Source organism: Schistocerca nitens, chromosome 6, assembly GCF_023898315.1.
Source record: "Schistocerca nitens isolate TAMUIC-IGC-003100 chromosome 6, iqSchNite1.1, whole genome shotgun sequence".
Classification (NCBI taxonomy): domain Eukaryota; kingdom Metazoa; phylum Arthropoda; class Insecta; order Orthoptera; family Acrididae; genus Schistocerca; species Schistocerca nitens.
In genome coordinates, this window is record NC_064619.1 from 154463987 (window position 1) to 154485682 (window position 21696).

Sequence of the window (21696 nt, forward strand, 5' to 3'; positions counted from 1 at the left end):
ATCTGTGATACTAACAGAAAACTAAATATTGCGGCTATCTGCCGCAGGAGCGCCCACCGAATAGTTAGTATACTTAAATTTTTTGTGTGTCTTAGCATTTAAATGTCTGTCGGTCAGGGAATAAAATGGTCTCGCGCATTTCCGTTGTTTGTAGTTTTGTGTACATAACGAAATAGAAAACAACTTTCACTGTAGAATAGTATGTTGCATATTTTCAGTGTATCAGTTGCTCACAGTTTCACCAGTTTGCCAAAATATTAGTAAATTTAGTAATAATGAGTTAGTAAACGAAAAGCCTAGAAGGCACCTGGAATTACTCAAACCATGCGCACATCGACAGGTTCGCAGTAACGTACTGAAGTTCGCCCATCGCTCTAGTGCATACAGTGCCAAACTCAATGTAGCCTTTGCTTCCGCAACAGTAGTACTTATTTTCAGATTTTGTTCTAGGGGACCATTAAGAGAACGAATACGCGCTTTTCTGGTCTGTTGAAAAGTTGACGTTATGATATATTGCATATTCATTGTCAAATTACATTGACTTGAACGTTCCAATACACAAGATAAGCTAAATGTTGGCTAATCATTCCGTTGAAACCACGAAGCCGAAATTCTGTTTTTTCACTGCTGACACGCACAAAGCTCGTTTCCGAAATACAACGTTCATATAGAAAGCAAACTGACGTGATGGCATTGTATCCTTCAGACATTGTGATCTGCTTGGCATAGCAGAACTCAGTACTCTGTAGGGAATGCTACAGTTAGACTGAATTCGTGTATATGATGACCATAAAAGCAGTTTATTCTGTAGTGTCGTTCGTGCATCCTTTGAATGTGGAAGTGTGTGCACAGATGATCTCCATGATCTAGAGTATGTTCCACTGACTCCAACAAATATTGATACGTTCTGAATTTAACTAAGGTAAACTGATAGTGTTGTAAGTGGTTACGCAGCTTCATGTGAAAATGTGTAAACTGATACTCCAAATCCACAAAATAAAAAAAACTGAATTTCTGATGCCTTGTATCTCGAAATCCTATACTAACAGTCCGTTATCACCGGAAAGAGAACTTGGGCATTCATTTTGGGACTCTGGTTTGGTGGGCTATATTTGAAAACTAGTATGTTTCAACAGTACTATAAAGGTGATAAAATTTTTAATCCATTTCACTATGAAGCATTAAAAATCTTCACAAAAGCTACTGTACCAGCTGCTGATAATTCTTTGCTAGTAACTCCACAAAATATTTTTGACCCCTCTAACCAAGTTCATTAATAATTTTTCCTTACCACTAAACTTCGGACATCTTACATTCAAATTAGCCATAATTAAGGAACCCGAAATGCTCATGACGTGCTACACTGCTGTTGGAAACTGGCATGTATAAGTTACAGCTTTTTTTGTTACAAATTGTTTGAGCCAATACAGAAATTTTTTTAAGAACTGTAAAGATTCTGGCCATATCAATTACGTGTCACATTCAAAATTATTTTGAAGGTAACTCACCAATCTTTCGTGTTTGTCGGTGCAGTTTTCTCTGACATAACGTTTGGTACGGTATTGTTCGAATGTCGACAAACTAAACATGGACGGCTGGTGTTCAGTAAATACTATAAATGGCTCTTAACACCGTAGAAAAGGTTTATAGTATTAAGATTAAAGCAGTGCAAGAGCGTTCCCTTACAGGCCGTATTACTGAGGCTCGTATTATGACTGACATTGAACGGTAATAAAACACCAAAGGTTTGGGGAAAAACGTTTGCCACCTGATTAAACTTGGCTCGTCACCAGCAACCTTCGGGTAACTGAAGGCGTCATTAAATTGGGGAGAAACCTGGGATAACCAGAGGCAAAAAACTGTACAATTTAACCTCCAATACTAGAAAATCCACCTAATTGCTACTGTATGGTCGGGCTGCTTCTGTGTATTCATATCAGCCTTTTGACACAGTGTTCATATCAAAATTTCTGTATTCCTGTGCACTAGTATTCTAAATAATTTTCTTATTGCTAGAAATTTCTACACCTGCGACCTCCTATGGATTATATTTTCATATAGCTACAGGAGGGTTTTCATAACTGTCAGTAACATCCGCTTCAAGATTTCTAATTTAAACACTTTTAAGAACTTGCGAAGTTAGCTATAACGGCAATAGGAAATTAGTAAACCAACAAACGAAACGAAAAACGCCCAAAATCCTTAAATCATGATACTGTGTTAATCATCTACACTACCATTACAGCAGAGGGCTTACTGACGCTTCCTGACGTTAACCACTGGGAAACCTAATGGTTAAGGAAGATACGTACATTCTTCAGGAAGCCACTGTTGCAGAATCCTACATAAACGACTCGTGCTACGTTCCAGTCTTTTATGTGGGTGAGACCCCGTTTGCTTGGGACAACAAGCTAAACGTCTGGAACCGGAGTTCCAGTAAATATGCATCATCCTCAGTCGCGAAACGACCACACGTCAGCGCTGAGATGGAGCCGTACTTAGTACTTAACTTGGGGACAGTGTCATCCTGTGTACTGATGGCTCGGAGACCGACCGTAGTGTCTGATGTCTCTCTCACTGGCAACAAACATTTTAGATACCGGCTTCTAGTCGGTGCACGATTCTTACTGCAGAGCTTTCAGCCCTCCATCAGGCCACCCAGTACACGAGACGACGACGGAGGTGTGTGTGTGTGTGTGTGTGTGTGTGTGTGTGTGTGTGTGTGTGTGTGTGTGTGTGTGTGTGTGTGTAGACACACTCCCACACTCACTCACTCATCCGCTGCTAGAGTCAACGTCACGTTGATGTGCGCCCCCGGTCACGATGGATTGTCTGGGAATGAAGCTGCATATGTTACTGCTAAAGCTGCAGTGAGACTACATAAGCCTTTCAGCTGTTATGACCCTTCAGATGATACCTGTGTTGCAGCACTTAGGAACATCGTGTCACTCTGGAATAAACATTGGTCTTCCCTCTATGGGAACACTCACAAATTAAACGCCTACCAACGGCTTCGGCGACTCCCTCTCGCCCCTTTCGTCGCGAGGAAATACTTCTATATACGCTACGTACTGGTCACTGTCGTTTCATTCCTTCATTTAAGCGGATGCAACAAACCATTGATAGTTAGCATTCTCTGACCCCCTGAATATTTTATAACGGTTTACGTTTTAATGTATGCCTACCATCTGATTTATAAGATACTTTAGCAGATACAGCACGAGCTGTAGATCGTGACTGAATTCTTATGTCATAGTAATATCGTAAGGGAAATTTTTCAATCGGTTGAGCAACCTCCCAAAAGGGAAGTGATTGTTTCTAGCTATCCCTGCACTCCATTCGATTGGACTGAGTATTACCGACCTCGAATTCATTCGGTAATTGACCCTTTTAAATTGACATGGTCGCTTATGACCTCAGCTTTTTTGCATACCAAAGCAACAACGAAACTACACTGAGATGGAACCACAGGTGAAACAGCCGCGTCGTCCTGCTCCAACCAATGGAACCTAAAAGATTCACCACAGCAACCTCCTGAAGCCCCCTGGTGTTGGCAGACTGTTGCCACATTATTTGTCATATCTACTGCACAGGGCAGCCTGTTGTGCAGAAATTATCTCTAGCATCGGTGTGTCGTCGATGACACCCTCTCTCTCACAGTATTAACTTCAGCATTGTCATTAACACTTAGGGTTTCAATTACACTGGCAGCGAGATGGAGCTACTGGCGGATGAGTGGTGGTGACACGCTTTGGGCCCAGGGCAAACTCCGTTAACCATTACAAAACACTTAATTGGCTTGGTACTTAGCGTAGTGGACAGGTGCTCCTCTCGTCAGCGACCCTGTCAGGCCGGCGAACGGGCGGTGTCTTCCGCCTGCTGCTGAGCTGGCACTTCGCGACGCTGTAGGACACGAACGCTGATGTCAGTGGCGCGTCGTGTTGTACTGTGACGGCCCCCCACTTAGGGGACGGCCCCCCACTTAGGGGACGGCCCCCCACTTAGGGGACGGCCCCCCACTTAGGGGACGGCCCCCCACTTAGGGGACGGCCCCCCACTTAGGGGACGGCCCCCCACTTAGGGGACGGCCCCCCACTTAGGGGACGGCCCCCCACTTAGGGGACGGCCCCCCACTTAGGGGACGGCCCCCCACTTAGGGGACGGCCCCCCACTTAGGGGACGGCCCCCCACTTAGGGGACGGCCCCCCACTTAGGGGACGGCCCCCCACTTAGGGGACGGCCCCCCACTTAGGGGACGGCCCCCCACTTAGGGGACGGCCCCCCACTTAGGGGACGGCCCCCCACTTAGGGGACGGCCCCCCACGTAGGGGACGGCCCCCCACGTAGGGGACGGCCCCCCACGTAGGGGACGGCCCCCCACTTAGGGGACGGCCCCCCACTTAGGGGACGGCCCCCCACTTAGGGGACGGCCCCCCACTTAGGGGACGGCCCCCCACTTAGGGGACGGCCCCCCACTTAGGGGACGGCCCCCCACTTAGGGGACGGCCCCCCACTTAGGGGACGGCCCCCCACTTAGGGGACGGCCCCCCACTTAGGGGACGGCCCCCCACTTAGGGGACGGCCCCCCACTTAGGGGACGGCCCCCCACTTAGGGGACGGCCCCCCACTTAGGGGACGGCCCCCCACTTAGGGGACGGCCCCCCACTTAGGGGACGGCCCCCCACTTAGGGGACGGCCCCCCACTTAGGGGACGGCCCCCCACTTAGGGGACGGCCCCCCACTTAGGGGACGGCCCCCCACTTAGGGGACGGCCCCCCACTTAGGGGACGGCCCCCCACTTAGGGGACGGCCCCCCACTTAGGGGACGGCCCCCCACTTAGGGGACGGCCCCCCACTTAGGGGACGGCCCCCCACTTAGGGGACGGCCCCCCACTTAGGGGACGGCCCCCCACTTAGGGGACGGCCCCCCACTTAGGGGACGGCCCCCCACTTGCTTGGGACAACATTCTAAACGTCTGGAACCGGAGTTCCAGTAAATGTTCATCATCCTCAGTCGCGAAACGACCACACGTCAGCGCTGAGATGGAGCCGTACTTAGTACTTTACTTGGGGTTCCCCCACTTAGGGGACGGCCCCCCACTTAGGGGACGGCCCCCCAGCTCCGCATGTGGAGACTGTATGCTACTTCTCTCGGCACTGTGTAACCTCGGCTGTCCCTCGACCCGCTCATATCATCGCAATGAGAGGTGAAGAAAGCTGCACGTGGGGCAGAAACCGCTGCCCTCGGACATTAGTCGGCTGGCAGCTGGTTTTATGATGTCGCGTAACGCTACTCTCTGATGTCCCGCACTCAGAACGGTACCAAGCGTTGTATGTCGATAGTGTGTACCAAAACACCGATTTACTTCATGCCATGTGCTGTCGTTCAGTGAAACATGCGTAAACGATTAATAAAAGTTTGGAGATATCACGTGACTAAGTTGATAGAGCGTGAGGTAGTCGTACCAAAGTTCGTGTGTATGTTTATTATTATTATTATTATTATTATTATTTTTATTACTACCATTGCTTCCGCTCTTGTGATTCAATTCCTTCATCTTTCTGTTCTGGATGTATATTCAGTAAGACTAAAAGACGCCATAGGTCTACTACTTTCAAAGAAACGAAGTGAGACTGCAAGAGAACGTTACTTTAGACTCCAAATAGACCTACATGTCACCAGCATGTTCTGTCATACAACACTTTCATACATGATACATTAAAAATAAAAGAGCTGTTATTGTGATTTGAACCCAGGACACTTAGTATGTCAATCCAACACTCTACTGACTTCTCCACAGAATCTATACGTTTCACTCATGCACTACTCGGCTTTTCCTGCATTTCCTAGTTCTGGTGTTACTTTCAATCAACGTTTACCCTGTTCTGCTGGATGACCGTACATGGTACGAACTAAATCGGAGTTGTGATTGATACTGCATCGACATACGTTTGGTACCTGAGTATGACACCTGGAGGTTTGGGTGTCATCGTCAGTTGGAAGGCGCGAACGGCAGATTTGCAGGCCTGACACAAAGCCTGGGGAGGACTGAGTGCAGGCAGCAGTCGTAGACAGGTCTCGAACCCATGGCTGCTGCGGGTGGAGCCCATTCATTCATTGTCCAGCGTTGCTCTGGCGTCGTGGTGCAACCGCTGCCTTCCGTCCACATGTCCCCTGCCTTAGTCCAGATTTGCTTTCATTTCTCCAGAGCACATTTTTCACTAAATCTCGGCGCCTCGTCACGTTCCCAAAACAAGACCTGTCCTGGTGTGGTGACACTGCCCGACTTGATACACGGTTACAGCTGTGCAGCACCGTTCACCGCTGTGCAATCCACTGGCATATGTTACTTTAACATGGATTCGCTACACGTGCGGCTACCGACCCGCTGCTGCTAACGCAGTGCTGTGTGGCTGTTTCATGCTATTTTTCCTTACTTTCCTTAAGGAGTAATAATTTCCCGACTAAACACTGGATCGCGGCGCTACACGATAAATATTTTCACAGTTCTCACCCAAATGTTCTGTTTGTGAATTACGCCTCTATAAGCATCATCTCCTTCATGTTGTAGGTATGCCACATATCCTGCGATCTGTTGTGATGCTGCCGGTCTCTTCGCAACTCACGCACGTAACATAATTCTCACTCTTGTTTGGTTATTTCCTGGCTCTTTACTTCTTTCTTTGGGAAGATTTCCCTTGCGAAACCACTAGACACCCTCTGTATCTGACAATACGTGTTAGGTACACGCACAGTATGACTAATAGCGTCTCAATTAGTGTCGTCCCATAGGCTTGTTAGAGTCTCAGCAGCACAGTCGTCTGTGTTAATGTTTTGGTCCAATTGTCTGCGGAATAATCAATGAAAAACTGTATGTACCTTACTTTATACTACGAAAACTGGTGACCAGTAACAGTATACCATTTGTGTCGAACCAGCTGACTGCAGCGCAACAGCCCAGTTTTTGTTTGCTATTGAAGCGAATGCGGAAGTAATGATTCATGCCACGTGCAGCATCAGTGCCTGTAGACGGGTATTAGTATCATGTTGATGTTTATCACTTAATTTACCATGATCTCTCCGCAGTCGATGTATAGAATTACCCGAAACGTGACATGTGCAATGTTCCTCTAGTACTTGGTATGTTGCTGCTGTTTCTTTCAGAGAGCAGTCTACAATATGAACCCTAACTATTATCTTTAATGTGCGATCTGCACGAAAGGAAAGTTTGAAACTTATTAGGCCCAGCTACTAAATGTTTTACTTTCAGGAGTACCAAGATACACATCAGTAATAGCTGTTTCCTTTTTGTTTTACTCGTAGATACAGCGAGGGGAAAGCGACTTCCTATATGCCTCCCTGTGAACGTAATTTTTCAGTATCGTATCTTCGTGGTCCTCAGCCTAAATTTATGTTGGTGGCAGTACGATCTACATATGAACCCTAACTCTAAATTTGATCAATATGTTCCTCGAAAGGAACGTCGCCTTCCCGCCAGGGGTTCCCCGTTTGAGTTACCGAAACGTCTCTGTAACACTTCAGTGGTGTTCGAACTTATCGGTGACAGATCTAGCAGCCCACCTCCGACCTGGTGCGGATCCCAAACACTCGAGCAGTACTCAAGAATAGGTCACACTAGCGTCCTATATACGGTCTCCTTCACAGTTGAACTTCTCTTTCCCAAAATTCTCGCTACAAACCGAGATCGACCATTCGCCTCCCTACCACAATCCTCGCGTGCTCGTTAAATATCATAACGCTCTGCAAAGCTAGGGCCAGATATTTAAACGACTTGACTGTGTCTAAGACACTTCTAATGTGGTATACAAACTTTGTTTTTCCTATTCATCACCATTAACTTAGATTTATCCACGTTTAGAGCCAGTATCGCACCAACCAGAAATTTTGTCTAAGCTATCGGATCACAGATTTACTTCAGACTTTGTACCCCTTTAATATGCCATTAAAACTACATAATGTGCACGTAGTAAAGTACACTACTCTCTCAATTCCGAGAAAATCGTACGAGAGATCTTTTAAGCGTCTGTTACGTAACTGATGCACCTTTGCGAAGGTGCCGGCCGTATGAAGTCGTTGTGAGAAAGTCGTCGGCATTCTAGCTTTGCAAGAGGGTCCTGGACGAGGAGGCGGTTCGAATACAGCAAAGTTATTTTTCTATATTCTTTATTACTGGTCATACTTCATTCGATATTTGAGGTAATATGAAGAAGAAAGACCCAAGTTCATTTTCATGAAGTTGTATTGAATTTCATGTGTTGTTTATTTATCATTTGTACTTAAATTTTCAAGGATGAGGAGAGGTTTGGAAAACAAAAGTCAAAATTCGATAAGTAATTATAGAGAGTGATTTTATTCACAATAAGTAATATAGTAGGTCATAATGTGCCAGACCACAGGAGTAATGTCCGACTGCTCGTCGGATGTGCTCTCGACGTCACATGTTGCAGGATGGTATTTGTCATACAGACATGGAAAACATAAATTGAAATTTCATGCAGATACACACGGTTTTTTTTTTCAGTATATTACCTCCAAACATGTAAATTGAGTGCCACAAGTTATGAAAAATAAAGTTTTAGTGGGAGTCGAACCATCGCCTCACATGCTCGAAAGGTAATCACTTCATCACCTTGAACTCTAACGTCCGGCAACTACGCACAGATATACAAGCCGCATAATAGTCGCTTGAAACTTATCTTCCAATTTTCTTAGAATTGCCAGAGTAGTGCGCCTTACTACTTGGACTTTCTTGTTGTAATGGCGTACTAAAGGTGTACAAAGTTTGAAGTAAATCTGTGATACCAACGTCGTGGTCTCCCCTTGTTAGACACCTTTCGGGGGATACACCATTCTGTCATCAGCAAACAACCACAGAATGCTGCCCACCCTATACAGAAAATACTAGCGGTCCTATCACTCTTCCCTATGCACTCTGACGATACCCTTGTCGATGATGAACACTTGTGGTTCAGGACAATATACTGATTTACTTAACAGGTCTTCAATCCACTCACATATCTGGGAAACTATTCCAATGCTCCTACATCTGTTAACGGTCTGCAATGAGACACCGTGCCAAATGATTTTCAAAAATCTAGATATGTGGACTCTGTCTGTTTAACTCTTCACCCATAGTTTGCAGCATTACACACCAATTGGCCTGTAATTTTGCAAGTACATTCTTTCACCTTTCTTGTATAAGGGGTCACCTACGCTTTTTTTCAGAGGCTTGGAATTTCCCGCTGGATGAGATATTCGCGATAAATGTAAGCTAAGTAAGTGACCTTTGCCGTAGAGTACCCTTTTAAAACCGGTCCTGATCCAGCGACATAATTGTTTCCAACTCTTTCAGGTGTTTCTTTCCGCCATGGATACTTATTACTATGCCACCATATGGGACTGTCTGATGGTCAAACGACTGTTTGTACGATTATCCTGTGTCAATGATTTCTTAAACGGTGAATTAAAACTTCGTGTTTGGTTTTGCTATCTTTAGCAGCCACACCAGACTGATCAGTGAGTGACCTGGCGGAGGCCTTAGACACGCTTACAGATTTTACATAGCACCAGAATTTTCTCGGGTTCTCAACCAGATCCTTTCCTAAGGTATAAGGGTGGTAGTTTTTACAGGCTTCGCGCTCGGATCTTTCCACCGATGCACGAATCTCCACTGGCCTTGGGCTGTCATTTGCACGTTATTTTGAAACGAGGGTAAACACCCACGGTTTCTTCAGCATCTCCGGGTTTATTTACTAAGCCATCGGGGATATTCCCCTCCTTTCATCCACTTACTAGGCACATACTTGTTCAGAACACGTTTTACAATCTGTTTAAACTCTGACCACCATTCCTTTATGGTTTTATACTGGAAGTAAATGATAGAAATTCATTGCTTAAGTGAGATGGTAACATCTGTTGACCTGCTGTCTCTCTAGCAGAAGTACTCTCCTAGCCTTTTTGACTGATTAACATTCGTAACCATGTTCGTTGTGATACGATTCTCTCTCTACTGACATCAGTAAGGTTCAGCCTGTTTGTACGTGCAAGGTCTAAGAGGTTTAAATTGCATGTCGGCTGCCGAAGTAGCTCCTCAAGACACGTTTCAAGAAAACGTGTTAGAGTACTTCGCGTGGTTGTATCCCCTGCAATGAATACATAGGAGTCCCACTCAACGGTAGGCATGTTAAAGCCGCCTGCAACTGATGTTGCATGAGCTGGATAATTACGTGCTACGCACTGAAGGCTTTCTTTGAATGACTCTCGGGTGGACGATAAAAATTATAAGTAATTTGGATTCACCTAGACCCGCTATGCGCGACCAGTTAACTTCGCTGTCCGTTGTCTTTTACCGAGGCAGAGGGACAGTTAAGTGAATCGACCTGCACCGACAAAGATCGTGCCTAACAGACTCTGTTAATCAGGCCGGATATGACACTTAACATTAATCGAGACGAAGAAAAAAACTGACAGGGGAGGAGGCAGATGAAATCCATTCTGACATGGCGCTTCCGAAAGCACAAACGTGTTAAAAGCAAATTGCTTTCTTGAGAAGCTGAGAGGCTCGCAGTCCCATGAATAAATGCCTCGACAACGGTCGTTTCATCATTATGAAGTATCACAGCAAAAGGGAAAAAATATTTTCATACGTTGGTGAACGTAACTTAGGCAGACGCCTATAAGAAACATTCGCCAGTAGAAATGGACATGCCTGGAAACATGTATGTTATTGTTTGGAGTGTATCAAATCCGAAAATTGGTCCTGTTAGTATTGTGCTAAAACTAGCCCTAACCCGAAAATTGACTCCAAACATCAGTGCTTTATTAGACATCGTTACATTAGTAGTACCCCTCCATCATGGGACTCTCGTACTAACTACTCAATGTTTCACCATACAGCCCGAACCACAGAAAGATCTAAAATGATTTCTCAGTTTCACATGTATGAAATTACGTATCTGGATTACATAGTGTTTTATATGTTCTCACCTCATTGTAGATATAAAACCAGTCATAGACACGTCCTAGCTATTAGGTAAGTGTAAACTTCGATGAAACGAAAAGCTGTTCAAGCACTCCGCAATACAGGCTACTGTTCGTATCGGCGTGATGTACTCCACGGCGGTAACTGGTAGAAAGCAGGCCCGCAGGTAACACTGGCGAAATATAGGAGGCCCACAGGAATTTAATTGAAACGGGATTAAATTTACGGAGGGCTGGCTCCGTAATCAGTGCGGGGGTTACTGGTGAGAGCGTTCGGCTCGACCAAAGACCTGTGGCCCGCGCATGCGCTCTTGTGTCGAGCAGCCTGAATCAGTGGGTTGTTAAGTGCCTCCGCACTGAACCTGCCTTATCATGGTTTCTGTTGCAGCTCGAAAACAAATTTTGTAGCGCTATACAAACAAATAGGAAACTGCATTGTGTGTTCGAAGATCAATCTCTCACATGTTGTTCTATTTATTTACTGTGCAAGTGTATCCGTTATTGAAGAATCATAACTAGAAGTAACAAAATATATTAAAGTTAGATCCCATCGAAGATCCCGGAAACTGTAGTTACAGACGAACTTAATTTTTCAGTGCTGTAGTGCTATGTACATCAGCTTAATAACTTCGCAGATGTTAAAAAGTGCGACTGTGTGTGCAGGTAAGAAGTGGGTAATGAAGGCCGCCGCAAGATAGACGCTAGATTTGAAACGGACGACGGTGGCCAATACGAGGAGGTAATTAGTTATCTAATTGTTTATGAAGCTGTTGAAATATCCATGATTGCACATTCAGTTCACAGATCTTTGAATTTAAAGTCCAATTATTAAATAACCATTAACTAGAGTTTCCAAACAAGGTACGTGTGGATGGTCGAAGGAAATGTGATACAGCAACTAGTCAAATATCCTTTCTCCCCGATTGTAAAATTAGCTACAGAAGCGCTTCATAAAGGTGCGAGATTAGGCTTCTGCGGTCATTGTCACGTTCAGTAAAACGTTTGCAAGTATCTGACAAGGTCATGTTACATACATGAAAATTGAGGCTCCTTTCCCAAGTGTCTTTCATTAGGTTGATACATTTAATTGAACGTTCTCTAAAAGTGATCTCGAAACTAGTGACGAGACATTAGTTTAACAAGTATTACGATGTGTTGACATATCCGGAAACTGAAACATCCTTTCTTCTGACATTTTGTCTCCTTGTGAAATGCGATTCCCAGCATGACTTACCAAGGTTCCATCACAGTATGTTTCCTTATGTTTTCGTTTATCAGCAGCTCTTTTATGTAAATGACAAGTCGAAACTCGACCATCTACTGTTTTTTTTAAATGGCACCTGATTTGACACCTTAAAAGAAATATGCTGTTAGATTAAAATACACTTCGGAAAAACTATGTTTTCGAAATCACGAAATTGTCTCCCATAGCGACGCGCAAGTTCGAAATTTGACCCTGACGTGCCTATCTACTTCCGCAATAACGCAAAAGGGTGGCGCCATGCGATCTCATCCGTGGGCTCAGGGACGCTCCAGATAGCAAACTGTCGGCACATGTGGAAAAAGGTCGCAGCTCAGAAGCTTGTAAGGTGGATTAAGGATGTCATATGGGCACCAAACTTCTGCCCAACGCCATCGTGGAACTGTTACACGGTGGGAAGGTAATCGCACCACTTCTTACGCACATTTAAGCCCTTCATCTGAGCCAGTGCAATGGTCAGAGCCGCGACGCTCATCGGAGTAACCACGCAAGTTCCTTATGGTTGACAGAGGAAAACGTTTCGGACACATCGGCGCTCAGAACTGACACGAAAAGCCCTCGTGGTTGGCATAAAATGAACCAGTGAAAGCACCCCTTCACTTAGGGCGTCGATTTCCAAACATTTCGCGGTCGAAACCGACAGTTCGTAATACCGTAGGCAGGAGGAAGACGTCCTTAACAGCGTTACACTGTTGATTACTACTACCACCACCGCCACCCCCTCCTCTCTCAAGGGAGACTCAACCCAAATCCGAGGACGTTGACTCTGCAGTCCCACTGAACGTAATCTGAGGCTTCTGGAGTGTAGTGCGACCACAGTGCTTGATGTGTTACAAAGGGTGTCCACTAGAGACCCTTAAAACCATTCGACGAAATGTGAATGTCATCCATAGTGGCAAAGGGTGTCAATGCTTTTTGAGGTCTCCTGTTTCAAACTTTCTTATGTCGTGATAGTGGAGGGGTGTAACATTCACATGTGTGAATAAAGCAGCGAAGGGTCGCTTTAACTGGTCCTCGAGGGGGCAACACCCTCGGTACCACTAAGGGACCTAAGGGGTACCGAAGGGGCTGCCTCCTCTCAGGCGCTACAGCACCTGCAAGGCACTGATCACCTGAATGGGCGTCAAAGTCTGTGACTGGTACATTTTTACTGTGCTCAATGAAGGGACGTGGGTGGCACTGAGGGTGTTGCCGAATGTGGGGTGTCTTGCATGGATTATTTGCCGTTTTATTAACATACATATCAATGTTGCGCCGTTGTGTGATCATACCATAGGAGGGAGCGAAGCAGGAATGCTGAACAAGTATTATGGGGAGCTGTAACGATCCATCTCCTCCATGTTAATTTTAGCAAATAGAAGGAACATATTTTCTAAAACCATTAAACATATTGATCTGAAATTTGGACTACATGTTCAGTGAATATTTCTCTACAAAGTTATAATACCATGTTAACATATTTTTATTGGTTTTTGTTTCACAATTTTTTTAAACAGATGCTTTTCTTTCTCTAAAATTTTGCACTTTTCCATCTATAACTCCTGAATTATACAATATTTTTTACAATATGTTATGAAAATGAAGGAAAAGAAGTAAACAATATTATGTATAAATTTCATTGATATACTGTTCGTAGTTTTTGAGCACGTTCCTCAAAGATGAAAATTTTAAAGTTATGGGAAATGGCTTCCAAAGTTTAATACATTCCTACCCCTTATGACGGATTATCAGCATCCTCTTCTTTTTCCAGTTTTAGATTCCTTTTTACTGGTTATTTCTTCCCTTTTGCTGCATGTTGTAGGCTTTTGTCTCTTCTTCCTGCACCTCTTAGTCTTTCTTCATAGATTAGGCGCATTGTGGAAATGGTGTTGTCCTGGTTGGAAATATAAACGTTTCAGCACATAACATTTGATAATGTTTCCTTCATTGTATGTTGCCACTGCATCGTACGCTCCAAAATGCAATGTTTTTTATCTATACACACTCTTTTGGAAATCCTAATCCAAATCAAATTATTTACACTTTCATTTGGATTTTGTGTTGTCTCATAGACTTCGCTGTGATAAATCTCTGAATATGGGTTTACTTACATCAATTAAAGCATTTAGCAAACTGTTTTTATGGGCATATTCCTTTCCTGATTTTTACTTACACCCTGAGTCAACACGTGTGTGGCACAGTGCATGTTGTGGGTGCTCGTTTGTTGATGCGGTATGAAAAAGTAATGCCCATAATGCTCTCCTCATATGCTCAATGCTTCATGTATTTTGCCTAATTGTACACCCATAATACCTCTGCAATCTATCAATTGCTTCATCTGTCAACCTTCCTCTTCCTCAAAGGGTCTTACCATCACTAAGCTTCTGGGATCCTGATGTCTGCTTTAGTTTGCGCAAGCGAGACCCCATGCCCTGCTGCACATGTCCAATGCACTCCTGTTTTTAATGTGAATTTCATTGCCGTAAGGTTTGAGTTCCTCTACAGCTTTATGTCCCTTAGAATCATCTCCTCTTAGTGTATCGTACATCATACCACTCCTGTGATTTGGAAAAAAAATTGCTTTCACTCCCTCTACTTCCATCGCTCCACTCGTGCCGTGAAAATTTGCTTCCCAACTTTCACTATGTTCGTCTTTGGTATTGCCCTTACATTTACAATGTTTTGAGAAAATAACATAAATTACTTTGCAACTGTCTCCACTGGTAGCTGTCACAACTCCATTTCGAGATTTATGACGTCTGTGTTGCCATGATGCATCTAAAGCAAAAGTGAAATCTCGAAAACACCAATTCATTATAAAAACCCAAACTTGGCTGGTGGTTTCGGCATGTTCATAATTCCACATAACATTGTCCCTGCAGCACTGTCCTTGCCAATGCAACGCAAGCCATACACTAGCCTAACATTTATATCATACACCTTATTTCCTCTATTACCACTACGAGGAATGTTGCTAGAATTAGAAAACGAAACTTCTGCAGCATATTTGTTACACTTCAATAACATTTTGCATGACAAACCAATGTGTGAAGTTATTTTCAATTCCAGTCGTCCTCCTTTGCACACTTGGCATAATACGTTATGTTTCAAAATATTAGAGAGCAAGGAAATGTTGATTATTTCATTCACATCATTACTGTCACTTTCATAGTTCTCAAATTTTTCTTTGCTGTCACAAAGTTTGTTGCTGGAAGTAGTTCTATCACATTCATTTGGAGTAGGCTGTGAACCAGTCTGAGCAGCATCTCCCTTCGTAACGACACTCATTGTGCCTTTTCTTAAACACTCGATTGCTCAAACGGGGCATATTGACTTCCACAAACCAAATACGTAAAACAGGTACGAGCAAAATTCGTTAAATAAGCAAAATTTAACAGCTAAACAACACAAAGCAAACTGCACAAGTAAACTCACACGGTGTAGTGTTTATGTTTACCGATATGAACAGTTGCTGGTCACAGAGATAAAGACATACAACGGTGGAAAACAAGACACTAATTCCGCAAAGATACCCTGCTTACAGCCAGCGAGCTGCGCCATCAGAGGTGACACACCAAATCACTACAACCGTTTAAGCCGCAATTCAACTTTCCAGCGATAAAAGACACACTTAGAATTTACTTAGAAGGGTGAAACTTGATTTCTTTCATTATGAAAACTCCAAATAATTTTATAATGAAAAAACCAAAAAACGTTATTTTTGTCGTTTTCATCGTTCCGGCTCCCCTTAAACACACTTTGTTGTTTCGGATCACGTTTTGATTTCGTCGAATGGTTTTGAACGGTCCGCAGTGTCGCACACTGTACACTAAAGGAAAAAATGAACTTGCACTACACTCAAAAATGGTCAGATCACGTTCAGTGGCACTGCAGCCTCACGATACCCTTCGGAAAGGGTTGAATCGTCTCAGGATGCCAGCAGTTTGAACGTGATGAAAGAGGTCATGTAATTCTTCGCACTGTGAAAAGTTGTGGGGGGGGGGGGGGGGGAGGGGATGGGGGCTGCCATCCACTGGCAACTTCTGGTGTAGATCCAGAGCAGCATTGTCTCGTATGTTTTCTTCGGCCACCCAAACGAAAAAGCGTGGTTTCGAATCTGTGCGTCGCAGGTCTGACATCCATTGCAGAGGCGTCAGATGAAGCTGTTCATTGTGAGTGATACGGAGTGTTGACCTTCCAGTCATGCGACACGTCCGAGATAGCGCTGGCCGGAAAGGTGGTGAAATTTCTTGCCGACATAACATTATTTCACATGCAATTCTAAGGTGCAGCGACATTATCGCGTGCGTTGACACACCGCTGTTTGAAGCATAGTAGTTGCCGAGAACGGCGTTGCTGGGTACTGCGCTTTTACGCCATCACAGGAGAAGGTTTTAGGCACCATAGAGCCAAATTTCAAACTTAGGCATCGCTGTGAGAGACAATTGTCGGTTTTCGAAACAAAAACAAATTTTTTCGCAGTATTATTGGAAGCCAATTCATACTGCCATTAAGATATTCAGTGGTCATAGAAACTTTCCTATAAAGATTTCTCTAGTTGTGTATTAGCTTCCACCGCGTTGTAGGAGCGAAAAATGTAGGTCTTGCGCTATCTAAAGTAAACCACAGTGACGATATTAGCACATTGCAGCACCTTTCTACCTTCATTATTGAATTTCGTGTTTATTGTATTAAACCCAAAATATGGCTTTTTCCCTTATTCATCACACATTGTATTTTCCAGTGCGCTCTCTTGTTAAACATGATACTCTAGATAATTGCTTGGAACTGGGAAAATGTCGAAGCTTTAAATTATCTTAGCTTTATGTTGACGGTAAATTATTCGGCTCCTGCTTCCTACGTCTTGCTGTTGTTGAAGTAGCTACTGGAAAAATTAAGCTCCTAGTATCCACGGTACAGATTTTTACGAATATGATACTACGTGGGCACTCACAGCAAGTGTTAATCTAAAACTTTCGAAGTAATAGGTCTTGGTCGATGCATGAGACTTTCCCCTAATATTTAATCTTAACAGGTAATGCGGCGTACTGAAACTCGAACTGGATGGAGCCTGTATATCCACCGCTCCCTAGAGTTCTGGTTGCAAAATGGTTCAAATGGCTCTGAGCACTAATGGACTTAACTTCTGAGGTCATTAGTCCCTAGAACTTAGAACTACTTAAGACTAACCAACCTAAGGACATAACCGACATCCATGCCCGAGGCAGGATTGGAACCTGCGACCGTAGCGGTCGCGCGGTTCCGGGGTGTAGCGCCTAGAACCGCTCGGCGACCTCGGCCGGCTTCTGGTTGCACTTCGCTGACTTAACTCTGTGGATGTCTCCTACAGGCGGACCACGACCTGTTAGCCCGGAGCCTTTAACTGAAGTATCTACAGTGAGTTCATCTTGAATCAGGGAAAGTGTAAACCAAAGAATTCACGGTATCCACCAGAAGGAACAGCTTACGTGCACATGCAGTGTTCACTATCACAAGTCAATGATGTGAAAACTGCCGCTGTTCAAGTAATTTCAGTCCGTCGCAGACCTGAGCTCCCGCTTCAGCTGCATCACATAATATCCGCAATGAAACGATATTACATCATTTATTGTTGTTGTCTTCAGTCCTGAGACTGGTTTGATGCAGCTCTCCATGTTACTCTATCCCGTGCAAGCTTCATCATCTCCCAGTACTTATTGCAACCTGCATCCTTCTGAATCTGTTTAGTGTATTCATCTCTTGGTCTCCCTCTACGATTTTTACCCTCCACGCTGCCCTCCAATACTAAATTTGTGATCCCTTGATGCCTCCGAACATGTCCTACCAACCGATCCCTTCTTGTCAGGTTGTGCCACAAATTCCTCTTCTCCCCAATTCCATTCAGTACCTCCTCATTAGTTATGTGATCTACCCATCTAATCTTCAGCATTCTTCTGTAGCACCACATTTCGAAAGCTTCTATTCTCTTCTTGTCCAAACTATTTATCGTCCATGTTTCACTTCCATACATGGCCACACTCCATACAAATACTTTCAGAAATGACTTCCTGACACTTAAACCTATATTCGATGTTAACAAATTTCTCTTCTTCAGAAACGCTTTCCTTGCCATTGCCAGTCTACATTTCATATCATCTCTACTTCGACCATCTTCAGTTATTTTGCTCCCCAAATAGCAAAACACCTTTACTACTTCAAGCGTCTAATTTCCTAATTTAATTCTCGCAGCATCACCCGACTTAATTCGACTACATTCCATTAGGCTCGTTTTGCTTTTGTTGATGTTCATCTTATATCCTCCATCCAAGACACTGTCCATTCCGTTCAACTGCTCTTCCAGGTCTTTTGCTGTCTCTGGCAGAATTACAGTGTCATCGGCGAACCTCAAAGTTTTTATTTCTTCTCCGTGGATTTAATACATACTCCGAATATTTCTTTTGTTTCCTTTACTGCTTGCTCAATATACAGATTCAATGACATCGGGGACAGGCTACAACCCTGTCTCACTCCCTACCCAACCACTGCTTCCCTTTCATGCCCCTCAACTCTTATAACTGCCATCTGGTTTCTGTACAAATTGTAAATAGCCTTTCGCTCCCTGTATTTTACCCCTGCCACCTTTAGAATTTGAGAGAGAGTATTCCATTCAACATTGTCAAAAGCTTTCTCTAAGTCTACAAATGCTAGAAACGTAGGTTTGCCTTTTCTTAATCTTCCTTCTAAGATAAGTCTTAGGGTCAGTATTGCCTCACGTGTTCCGACATTTCTGCGGAATCCAAACTGATCTTCCCCGAGATCGGCTTCTACCAGTTTTTCCATTCGTCTGTAAAGAATTCGCGTTAGTATTTTGCAGCTGTGACTTATTAAACTGATAGTTCGGTAATTTTCACATCTGTCAACACCTGCTTTCTCTGGAATTGGAATCATTATATTCTTCTTGAAGTCTGAGGGTATTTCGCCTGTCTCATACATCTTGCTCACCAGATGGTAGAGTTTTGTCAGGACTGGCTCTCCCAAGGCTGTCAGTAGTTCCAATGGAATGTTGTCTACTCCCGGGGCCGTGTTTCGACTCGGGTCTTTCAGTGCTCTTTCGAACTCTTCACGAAGTATCGTATCTCCCATTTCATCTTCATCTACATCCTCTTCAATTTCCATAATATTGTCCTCAAAACATGACCCCTGTATAGACCCTCTATATACTACTTCCTCCTTTCTGCTTTCCCTTCTTTGCTTACAACTGGGTTTCCATCTGAGCTCTTGATATTCATGCAAGTGGTTCTCTTTTCTCCAAAGGTCTCTTTAATTTCACTGTAGGCAGCATCTATCTCTCCCCTCGTGAGATAAGCCTCTACATTCTTACATTTGTCCTCTAGCCATCCCTGCTTAGCCATTTTGCACTTCCTGTCGATCTCATTTTTGAGGCGTTTGTATTCCATTTTGCCTGCTTCATTTACTGCATTTTTATATTTTCTCCTTTCATCAATGAAATTTAATGTTTCTAGTGTTACCCAAGGATTTCTACTAGCCCTCGTCTTTTTACCTACTTGATCCTCTGCTGCCTTCACTACTTCATCCCTCAGAGCTACCCATTCTTCTTCTACTGTATTTCTTTCCCCCATTCCTGTCAATTGTTCGCTTATGCTCTCCCTGAAACTCTCTACGACCTCTGGATCTTTCAGTTTATCCAGGTCCCATCTCCTTAAATTCCCACTTTTTTGCAGTTTCTATATACAGTTCATAACCAATAGATTGTGGTCAGTCCACATCTGCCCCTGGAAATGTCTTACAATTTAAAAAAATGGTTCAAATGGCTCTGGGCACTATGGGACTGTGGTCATAAGTCCACTAGAACTTAGAACTACTTAAACCTAACTAACCTAAGGACAGCACACAACACCCAGCCATCACGAGGCAGAGAAAATCCCTGACCCCGCCGGGAATCGAACCCGGGAACCCGGGCGTGGGAAGCGAGAACGCTACCTCACGACCACGAGATGCGGGCTCTTACAATTTAAAACCTGATTCTTAAATCTCTTTCTTTCCATTATATAATCTATCTGATACCTTCTAGTATCTACAGGATTCTTCCATGTATACAACCTTTTATGATTCCTGAACCAAGTGTTAGCTATGATTAAGTTATACTCTTTGCAAAATTCTACCAGACTGCTTCCTCTTTAATTTCTCTCCCCCAATCCATATTCACCCACTATATTTCCTTCTGTCCCTTTTCCTACTCTCGAATTCCAGTCACCCATGACTATTAAATTTTCATCTCCCTTCACTACCTGAATAATTTCTTTTATCTCATCATACATTTCATCAGTTTCATCTGCAGAGCTAGTTGGCATATAAACTTGAACTACTGTAGTAGGCGTAGGCTTCGTGTCTATCTTGGCCACAATAATGCGTGCACTATGCTGTTGGTAGTAGCTTACCCGCACTCCTATTTTTTTATTTATTATTAAACCTACTCCTGCATTACCCCTATTTGATTTTGTATTTATAACCCTGTATTCACCTGACAAGAAGTCTTGTTCCTCCTGCCACCGAACTTCACTAATTCTGTACGGTAAACATATTCCGAAAAGAACAGCATATCTTAATTTGCGTAATTTGGCGTGATTCCATTTATATCGTATTAGATAATCTGCTAAATCTATGCTATCAATTGCCTTGAGGAACGTAATTATTATCAAAGGGAAACGAGAAGATTTGAAAGACTGTTACTTCTTTGACGTGTTCCAAAAGCCACCTTTAACGAAGTATACGACATTTCAAGTAAGACTGTATGAACGCTGTGACCTATCGTTGCCAAACTGATAATCCGACATTTCCCTTCTGTGCGATAGTTTGATTAATATTTCATCATTATATAGCAATACTATACTGGACTTCGGGTATGTTCTGGAAGGCGACAGGCGACTGAGTCACCATCCTGCCGGCCTGACACCAATAACTTTAACTAGTTAAACTTTGGGTTACCTGCCCCAAGCTCCTGCTAAACTAAATTTGCCGTTTTACCACTGTCGTTTATAGCCTGCCTGAGAGGTTTACGTTTACCGGTATCCAAATGAACTTGAAAGCTGAAATAATGTCAGTGAATTGTTGGTGGGTGGTTAATATTTCAACATCTTTTATAAGGTTATGGCACAAGTTTATCATAAAATGTGACAATAAGGTACCTGTTAAGCACAAATATGCAATATGGGTAGCGGTTGGTTGGCAGAGACTATGGTTTGTCTGATTTAACTATTTACTCTAGCTCAGAACAGGAATAACGCAGTCTGAAATTATCTAACAATGAATAGACTCTGATGTGTTTATTCCACACAGCATTATATTACGTCGGTGGGGCTGGGATAAGTGGCAAAACTGTAATCCTGTTTGCCCTAACAAGCTGGAGCAAGAAGAAAATACCCATTTTCTCGATGTGTGGCACTGTCTACAGAGG